This window comes from Rhincodon typus, chromosome 8 (genome assembly GCF_021869965.1).
Source record: "Rhincodon typus isolate 14 chromosome 8, sRhiTyp1.1, whole genome shotgun sequence".
Lineage (NCBI taxonomy): Eukaryota > Metazoa > Chordata > Chondrichthyes > Orectolobiformes > Rhincodontidae > Rhincodon > Rhincodon typus.
In genome coordinates this window covers 73,014,976-73,025,514 of record NC_063339.1, presented here as the reverse complement: position 1 = coordinate 73,025,514, position 10,539 = coordinate 73,014,976, and the positions used below count along the sequence as shown (strand labels likewise).

General features: G+C 42.7%; 1 long non-coding RNA gene across 2 annotated transcripts in view; it reads right to left on the bottom strand.

The window, feature by feature from the left end:
- The window catches only part of LOC125483691, a 12,221-nt gene extending 1,683 nt beyond the window's left edge, over positions 1–10,538 (bottom strand). The window contains exon 1 of one of the 2 annotated variants that reach the window (XR_007262640.1): positions 10,508–10,538. This is a non-coding gene — a long non-coding RNA (uncharacterized LOC125483691). Of the gene's footprint in view, positions 1–10,457 lie in introns of both variants that reach the window. The other variant, XR_007262639.1, reaches the window with a different exon arrangement.
- Between the last annotated feature and the right edge of the window lies 1 nt (position 10,539).

Here is a 10,539-nt window from a genome sequence, read left to right as displayed (position 1 = left end):
GTCAGCCTTCCTGCTCCTCTGATGCTGCTTGGCCTGCTGTGTTCATCCACCTCTACACCTTGTTATCTCTATTATAAAAATCTACCTGTGTTGCTAATCATGGTAGAGGTGATCAGTTATCTTTGGTCCATTTCTATCCAGCGTGATCCTCTATGTAAGATTGTTCTGGTAACCATAACTCAATCAGTAAATTAATTGCATGAGAGTATATTTTATCAGCGTTCACAAAGTCATAGAAAGGAAGCATTTGGATTTACAAAACACTCTTCATGACCTTGGGTTCTCTGAAGCACTTTACAAACAATTTAGTAATTCCTGAAGCACAATTACTTTATAGAGTCATAAACACATTTAGCATGGAATCAGGTTCTTTGACCCAACTCATCCATGCACAAGTTCCACTTGCCTGCACTTGGCCCATCTTCCTCTAAACGTTTCCTATCCATGTGTACATCCAAATGTTTTGAATATTGTGGTTGTACCAGCCTCTACCATATACGCAACACCCACTATGTGAAAAAGTTGCCCCTCAGATCCCTTTTAAATGTTTCCCCTGTCACCTTAAACCCTAAGCCCTCTAGTTTTGGACTTCCCGACCCTGGGGAAAAGACCTTGGATATCCACTTTATGTATGCCCTTCATGATTTTATAAACCTCTATAAGGTCTATGGAAAAATGTTCCAGGCTATCCAACCTCTCCTTATAATGCAAACCTTCCAGTCTGTTGGAGAAAGCATAACTGCCAATTTGTAAACAGTAGGATCTCCAGAAACAAGAATGAAATAAATGTTCAGAGAATCAGTTCTAGTTGGTGGCTAAGGTATAAGTATTGACCAGGTCACAGGATCTTTTACATACACCTGAGAGCAGTAGAGATGCCACAACATTTCACCTGAGAAATTATATTTTTCACAGTGCACCCCAGTCACTGTTATGTCAGCCTTAATTATTTATTGAACCCAAAACCTTTTGACTCCCGAGTGCAACAACTGTTATTTGGTTGACAGCTATCTAGATGGACACACATTGCCTTTTCAGTTCAACACCAAGGTCTGGGTTTTCCAATGGCCAGATAGTCATCTCTGCAATGTGCATGCGAAAATCTCGACATAGCAATGGAATGACACAGGAAATTCGCGATTTCAGTGGGCAATTCTATTGTGTCCAGAACCATCTGGAAATATCCTTTAAAAGTGAAGACTTAGAGGGTTCTGCTGCAGTTAAGTTACCAAGGAAAGTAGGAAGATTAAAAATCTTCTTCAAACCCCTGGCTAAGTATTAAGCATTAACCCCCACGCCACAAACTACACATCCCCCGGAAGACTTAAACACACACACTTCCCTCCCCAGGACCTGACACATGGTCTTCCCTTGCCCAGACATAACACTCCATCCCACCCACCTAACATTACCACTTACTGGCACCCTGAGCCCATACTTACCCTCTATACTTGCCCTTTCACAGGTACTGTCACAATAGCTGCCTGTGCTCTGGACATTTAAATTACAAAATACTGCAATTACTGCTGTGAAAGAGGTGGTGTGGTTTACATACCGTCAACTATAGACAGCAAGAATTGAGTGAATCCCTAGAAGATTAAGGGTCTAGGCCCGAAACGTCAGCCTTCTGCTCCTCTGATGCTGCTTGGTCTGCTGTGTTCATCCAGCTCTACACCTTGTTATCTAAGATTATAAAGGTAGTAGGACTATACTTAAGAGGGAAATCAGGAGGGCAAAAAGGGAACATGAGATAGCTTTGGCAAATAGGGTTAAGGAGAATCCAAAGGGATTCTACAAATGCATTAAGAACAAAAGAATAACTAGGGAGAGAATAGAGCCCCTTAAAGATCAGCAAGGCCGCCTATGTGTGGAACCACAGGAGGTGGGGAGAGATACTAAACTAGTATTTTGCATCAGCATTTACTGTGAAGAAGGATATGGAAGATAGAGAACTTGCAGAAATAAATAATGACATCTTGGAAATGTACATATTACAGAGAAAGAGGTGCTGGACATCTTAAAACACATAAAGGTGGATAAATCCCTGAGACTCAATCAGGTGTACCCTAGAACTATGGGAAGCTAGGAAAGTGATTGTTGAGCCCCTTGCTGAGATATTTATATCATCAATAGCCACAGGTGAGGTGCCGGAAGACTGTTGGTTGGCTAATGTGGTGTCACTATTTAAGAAAGGTGGTAAAGAAAAGCCAGGTAGCCATAGACCAGTGAGCCTGACATTGGTGGTGGGCAGGTTGTTGGAGGGAATCCTGAGGGACAACATTTACATGTATTTGGAAAAGCAAGGTCTGATTAGGGATAGTCAACATGGCTTTGGGCATGGGAAATCGTGACTCACTAACTTTATGTGTTTTTTGAAGAAGTAACAAACAGGATTGATGAGGGCAGAGTGGTGGATGTGATCTGTATGGACTTCAGTAAGGTGTTTGACAAGGTGCCTCATAGTAGACTGGTTAGCAAGGTTAGATCTCATGGAATACAGGAAGAACTAGCCATTTAGATACAGAACTGGCTCGAAGGTAGGAGACAGAGGGTGGTGGTGGAGGGTTGCTTTTTAGACTTGAGGCCTGTGACCAGCAGTGTGCCACAAGGATCGGTGCTGCGCCCACTGCTTTTTGTCATTTATATAAATGATTTGGATGTAAACATAGGAGGTGTGGTTAGTAAGTTTGCAGATGACACCAAAATTGGAGGTGTAGTGGACAGTGAAGAATGTCACCTCAGAGTACTATGGGATCTTGCTCAGATGGGCCAATGGGCCGAGGAGTGACAGATGGAGTTTAATTTATAGAATTGTGAGGTGCTGCATTTTGGAAAGGCAAATTAGGGCAGGACTCATACATTTAATGGTAAATTCCTGGGGAGTGTTGCTGAAAAAAGAAACTTTGGAGTGCAGGTTCATAGTTCCTTGAAAGTGGAGTCGCAGGTAGATAGGATAGCGAAGAAGGCATTTGGTATGTCTGCCTTTATTGGTCAGGGCATTGAGTACAAGAGTTGGGAGTTTACGTTGTAGCTGTACAGGACACTGGTTAGGCCACTTTTGGAATACTGTGTTCAATTCTGGTCTCCCTGCTGTAGGAAGGATGTTGTGAAACTTGGAAGGGTTCAGAAAAGATTTACGAGGATGTTGCCAGGGTTGGAAGGTTTGAGTAATCGGGAGAGGCTGAATAGGCAAGGGCTATTTTTGGAGCATCGGAGGCTGAGAGGTGACCATAGAGGTCTATAAAGTCATGAGGGGCGTGAATAGGGTGAATAGCCAAAGTTTTTTTCCCCAGGATGGGGGGAGTCCAAAATTGGACGACATAGGTTTAAGGTGAGAGGGGAAAGATTTACAAGGGACCTAAGGGGCAACTTTTTTACACAGAGGCTCGTGAGTGTCTGGAATAAGCTGCCAAAAGAAGTGGTGGAGGCTGGTACAATTGCAACATATAAAAGGCATGTGGATGGGTATATGAGTAGGAAGCGTTTAGAGGGATATGGGCCAAATGCTGGCAATTGGGACTAATTTATTCAGGATATCTGCTCAGCATGGACAAGTTGGACCAAAGGGTCTGTTTCCGTGCTGTACGGACCGAAGGGTCTGTTTCCGTGCTGTACAGACCTATGACTCTATAACTGTGCTGTACAACGAGGAACCCGTTAGATCTAAGGTATGCTCCACATTTCTGAAGGAGCCCCCTGATCATAATGTCCATCTAGAAATGTGGAGCTGTTTTAATGGAAAAATGTCAGTGGAATGACAATCTGGCTCTGACTGCCACTCCTGGAAAAACCCGGCCCCATATGTAACTTACTGCAATAAAGAAATACACAGGTCTACTTTGTACATACAAGTAGGTAATATTTGCCTAGAGTAGTGAAAGTGTATAGATCTCACCTCTATGAAAGCATTGACTGGTATAGTTAGGGGATAGTGCCTGTTCACTTCCACAGCTAGCATTTGAATCCTGACCTTCCCTGTAGGTGTAAAGCTTTACAGTGAACTATGATCTATCCCCATTCCCACAATGCCAACTCAACCCATGTGTTAACCTTAAGAGAATCTTGAACTAGGATTCCCAAATCTCTTTGTACGTCAGCTTTCCAAAGCTTTTCCCCATTTAGAAAATAGTCAAAGAACTATTCTTCCACTTTCCCACATTGTATTTTATCTGCCACTTCTTTCTCCACTCTCCTAGCCTGTCCAAGTCCTTCTGCAGCCTGCCTGCTCCCCCAAACTACCTGTCCTTCCACCTATTTTTGCGTCATCTGCAAACTTAGCAACAACATCCTCAGTTCCTGCGTCCAGATTGCTAATGTGTACCGTGAATAATTGCGGTCTTGGCACGGACCCCTGTAGAGCTCCACTAGTCACCAGCTGCCATTCTGAAAAAGACCCCTTTATCCCTACTCTCTGTTTTCTGCCAGTCAGCCAATCCCTGCCAGTGCCTTGCCCCTAACAGCAGGAGCTCTTATTTAGTCTTCTGTGTGGCACTTTGTCAAAGGCCTTCGGGAAATCCAAATGGTTCATGTTCACTGGCTTCTTTGTCTAACTTGCTCATGACCTCCTCAAAGACTTCTCAAAGATTTGTAAGGAATGGACCCCACTCCATGACAAAGCTATGCTGACTCTATTATTCATTCGGGTTGTGAATGTTGCTGGATGGACCATTCTTGAACCTCCGCAGTCCACGTACTGTAGGTAGACTCAAAATGACAGTAGGGACAGTTCCAGGATTTTGATCCAGCAACGCTGAATGAACAGTGATACATTGCCAAGTCGGGATGGCAAATGGCTTACAGGAGATCTTGCAGGTGGTGGTGTTAACATGTATTTGCTGTTCTTGTTCTTCTTCATGGTTGTGGTAGTGTGTTTTAAAGTATCTGTATAAGGAGCCCTGGTGAATTTCTGCAGTGCATCTTGTAGATTGTACACACTGCTGCCACTGTGTGTCAGTGGTGAAGAGAGTGAATATCTGCTTTGTCCTGGGTGGTGTTAAGCTTCTTGAGTGCTTTTGGAGCTACACTTATCCAGACACTTGAATAGTACTCCATCACACTTCTGAATTGTGCTTTCTTGCTGGTAATCGGGCTTCAGGAAGTTGGAAGAAGATGAGTTACTTACCACAGATTTCCTAGGCTCTGACCTGCTCTTGTAGCCACAGTATTCTTCTGGCTAGTTCAGTTCAGTTTCTGGTCAATGGTAACTCCTCAAGGTTTTTGATAGTGGGAGATTTAGCAGTGGTAGTGGCATTGAATGTTTTGCCACTTGTCTGCCCGAGTTTGGATATTGACCAGATCCTGATGCATTTGGACATGAACAGCTTCAGTACCTGATGAATCACAAATAAAGCTGAACATTGTGCAATCATCAGAGACCATCTCCTCTTCTGACCTTATGACAGAGGGATTTTACATTGGGATATATGTAGAAGAAGATAATTTCACCAGTCCCTGGTTATCAACCTCTATGTTCACAATTGATTTTATTACTGGCCAAGTCAGATCCCATTCTGAAATTAGGCTTGACAGATCATATCTTTTATTTTGGTAGATTAATTAATCTTTCACTGAAACACAAGCTCGTGATGCTGCAGATGTAATTTTATCAGTAAAACAGAATTTTATTATGAAAAGGAAAAGAAGACAAAATAGAATAAACTAAATTATTTACATATAACACAAGCAATGTGGCACAGCCACTTGGATGTCCTGGGCATGCTGATTAACATGCTGCTGTATTAGAGTCATGGAGCACTATAGCATTGAAACAGATCCTTTGGTCCAACTCGTCCATGCTGACCAAATATCCTAAACTAATATAGTTCCAATTGCCAGCATTTGGCCCATGTCCCTCGAAACACTTCCTATGCATGTACACATTCAGATGCCTTTTAAATATTGTAATTGTACCAGCCTCAACCACTTCCTTGAGCAGCTTGTTTCATACACGCACCACGTTCTGCGTGTAAAAGTTGCCCCTTAGGTCCCTTTTAATTCTTTCCCCTCTCACCTTAAACCTATACTGTCTAGTTTTGGACTCTCCTACCCTTGGCTATTCACCCTATCCATGTCCTGCATGATTTTATAAACTTTTATAAGGTCATCCACCCCTCAGCCTCTGACGGTCCAGGGAAAATAGCCCCAGCCTATTCAGCCTCTCCCTATAACTCAAATGCTCCGATCCCGGCAAGATCCTTGTAAATCTTTTCTGAACCCTTCCAAGTTTCACAACATCCTTCCTATAGCAGGGTGACCAGAACTGAATGCAGTATTCCAAAAGCGGCCTAACCAATGTCCTGTATAGTGGCAACATGACCTCCTAACTCCTATATTCAATGCACTGACCAATAAAGACAAGCATACCAAACACCTTCTTCACTATCCTGTCTACCTACAACTCCAATTTCAAGGAACTATGAACCTGCACTCCAAGGTCTCTTTGTTCAGCAACACTCCCCAGCATTGACTTAATTATGCATAAGTCACTACTGTACATGTCTCTTGGAAGTCCACACTGCAGAAAAATATATCCAGGAAATGTAGAAAATGTGGTTAAAGATTTTGAAACACAGAAACTACAATCCCTTTAATCCAACTTGTTACAACACTAGAGAGAATTCTCTATAATACAGAGGGTTTGACTTAGCTTTGGCTTCAATAACCAGTTTGGAGAATCTGATCACTTCTCTTTTGAACCTTCATACAACTGAGTGTAGACTTTATCAGCCTCAAATTATCCCACTGAAAAACAAAACCGCAAGTGATGCCAACCATCCCAGCAAATTGAGGCATTTAATAACAAGCGGGACAGAACACCAATGCTTCACCGGAGGCGCACTGACGATGTTACCTAGCAGGGTGAGAAAACGTCTGCGATCAAACACAAGGGCTTGGTGAGCAAGTCTACAACCTCATCCACAGCCCGAGCTACAAATCAACTCAAAAACTTTCAAATTATCTGTTTGCGCTTTAACCAAATACTTCTGGCCTGGAACTTTAAAACAAAACTCCTTACATGGAGGTAACCAATTTCTTAGCAGTTCTATACTGTCTCCCTTTCTCAGGAGCAGTTGTTTTATACATCCAGCTTTAGACAAGACTTCTACAAAACAGAAACGCCAATTTTTTTCAAGCGATGGCTACTTCCCCCCCGCTAAAAGTAAAAAATATCCATTCCTGAACTTCTATACTGAATGCCTAATGCACAACTGTATTACTTTGGTCGTAAAACTCACCCAGTGCATACAAGACAAGCTCTCTTTCCCCTTGTACTGCTTTTAAAACAAAATTACTACAGTGACAGAGATACTTTCTAGCTAATTGTTAACCTACTGAAAAATCAAATGCCAGTAGTTCAAAATTCAAATATAATTGATATTAATATATTGTTAAATTATACATCTTACATCATAAGTGATAGCAATATGGGTACCAAGTTAATTTACATTTTCTTCTTCACATGAGAAACTAAAAACTGAAAATCTCGCAAGATCTTTCTTTAAACAGGGGGCATTGCGATCATGGAAGCATCATACAATCAGTGGGCACTAAATCCACGAAGATAGGAGAAAGAAAGGCCATTGTGGAGTAGTCTACAGGTCAGATTACATGAAGGTGCTTGAGAATTTTTATTTTATTTATTAATAGGATATGAGCATCATTAGTTAGACCAGCATTTATTGCCCATCCTTAATTGCCCAGAAGGCAGTCAAGAGTCAACCACATTACTGTGGGTCTTGACTCACAGGTAGTCCAGATCAGGTAAGGACTAGATGGTTTTTCTTATAGAAAACAATGGCTTTATTTTAACAAAAAAGAAGAAAAAAGCTAGAGATACTATAAACATGAAACAGAAATTGCTTTGAATCTTCTGAAGGTCACTGGGCCTGAAACGGTGACTCTGCTTTCTCTCCACTGATGCTGCCAGACCGGCTGAGTTTCACTCTGATGGTTTTATAGTCATCATTATACTGTTAATTCCAGGTACTTTATTGAATTCAAACTTCACTATCTGCCTTAGTGTGAGTTCCTCAGAAAATTACCTGGGTCTCTGGATGAATAGTCTCGTGATAATACCAGCAGCCATTGATTCCCCTGTAGTTTAGAAGGGCAGAGATCTGGCCCATTTAGGAGCCATGAACCCTCTTCATTGTGGCTATGAACAGTTCTCACTGGGACCACTGGCTGGGATTGTATTCTCCCTGGATTGCTGTCTGGAAATATGTCCCCTTTGGTATCATTGTGAGATTGTGTTTTGTCTGGGATCACTATGTGGGTATCTAATACCTGGTTTCACTGTTTTGGATTTGTCAGAGCACAGAAAAAGCCCATCGTCCTATTGAGTTTGCGCTGATCTATCTACAATAGTTCCACTTTCCAGTACTTCCCCCATAGCTTTGAATGTTATGACATTTCAAGTACTCATCCACTTTTTACTTGTTGAAGGTTATGAGGTCTCCCACCTCCACCATTCTCCTACCACCATCTGGGAGAAAGTATTATTCCTCAAATTCCCTCTAAATTTCCTACCCTGAATCTTAAAATTATGCCCTCTCATTACTGACCCTTCAACTAAGGGGAACAGTTGCTTTCCATCCACCCTGTCCATGCCCCTCATACTCTTTAATCAGGTCCCCTCACAGCCTTCTCTGCTCTAAAGAAAACAACATAAGTTTATCCAGCCTCTCTTCATAGTTAAAATGCTCCAACCCATGCATCTCCTCTGCACCCATTGTAGTGCAATCACATTTGTCCTATGGTGCGGTGACAGAACTGCACACAGTATTCCAGTCAGATTCAAGATGGCACAAAGACAGGGCGATTCTTTGCCAGCTCTCTATCACTGATTTTATTCTCAAATCAAACAAAGAACTGCAGATGTTGAAGATCTGAAAGAAAAACAGAAATTGCTGGAGAACTTTAATAGGTCTGGCAGCATCCATGGAGAGAAAGCAGTTAATGTTTCAAGTCCAGTGACCTTCCTTTTAGAATCGTTTGCCTAACCAAAATTTTGTACAGTTCCAGCAAAACCTCCCTGCTCTTATAATCTGTGCCATGACTAGGATTTGTGCTCTGTCTGGGATCACTATTTGGTATTATGTTATCTAGGATCAGATAATGGTGTACCTGGGATCGCTATGTGGTGTCATGTTTTCTCAGGGATCATGATGTGGAATTGTGTTCTTTCTGGAATCATGGTTAGGGATCATACTCTCTCCAGGAGATTGTTAGAATCAGAGAGTCATACAGCAGGGAAAGAGACCCTTTGGTTCAAGTCGTCCACACCAACCAGACATCCCAATCTCACCTAGTCCCTTTTGCCAGCATTTGGCCCATATCCCCCTAAACCCTTCCTATTCATATACCCATCCAGATGCCTTTTAAATGTTGCATTGTACTCACCTCCACCACTTACGCTGGCAGATCATTCCAAACACGCAACTCTCTGTGTAAAAAAAGTTACCCCTCAGGTCCTTTCTAAATCTCTCCCCTCTCACCTCTACCCTATTCCCTCTAGTTTTGGACTCCCCCACCCGAGGAAAAAAGACGTTGGCTATTCACTCTATCCATGCCCCTCATGATTTTATAAACTGCTATAATGTCACTTTCAGCACCTGACATTACAGGGAAAGAAGACCCTGCCTATTCAGCGTCTCCTTATACCTCAAACCCTCCCATCCCAGTAACATCCTTGTAAATCTTTTCTGCAGCCTTTCAAATTTAATACCATCCTTCCTATAGAATGGCAGCCAGAATTGTTTGCAGTTTCTAGAAGTGGCCTAACCAATGACCTGTACAGCTGCAACATGATGTCCCACTTCCTATACTCAATGTTCTTACCAAATGCCTTCTGAACTACATTGTCTGCCTGCCACTCCACGCTCAAGGAACAATGAATCTCACTCGAAGGTCTCTTTCTTCAGCAACACTCCCCAGGTTCCTACCACTAAGTGTATAAGTTCGGCCTGGTTTCCCCTGCTAAAATGCAACAACTCATGTGTTCTCTCAAATCACTGTCTGGGATCGTGCCCGTCCTGGATCACTACCTGAGATCTTGTTTTCCCTGGGATCACCCTTTGGGATCATGTTCTCTCCAGGATCCCTGTCTGACATCATGTTCTCTTCAGGATCGTGTTTTTCCAGGATCACTCCCTAGGATCTTGTTCTCCCTGGGATCACTCTCTGGGATTGAGCTCTCTCTGGGACCCTTCTCTGGGATCATGTTGTCCCTGGGATCACCCTCTGGGATCATGTTGTCCTTGGGATTGTTCTCTCCGGGATCACTCTCTACGATCTTGTTCTCCCTGGGATCACTCTCCGGGATCATGTCCTCTCCAGGATCACTCTCTGGGATCTTGTTCTCCCTGGGATCATGTCCCCAAACCTAATTCAGGAATGATCAGCTCGTGAAATTTTAAAGCAGTGGAAAAGAAAACTATAAAAAATTAACGACGTACATAACCGGAGGCGAACGGGACAAAGTGGACTATAAACAAAATACTCGGACCTTAACCGCCCGCGTCGGCTGACTGAGAGCTC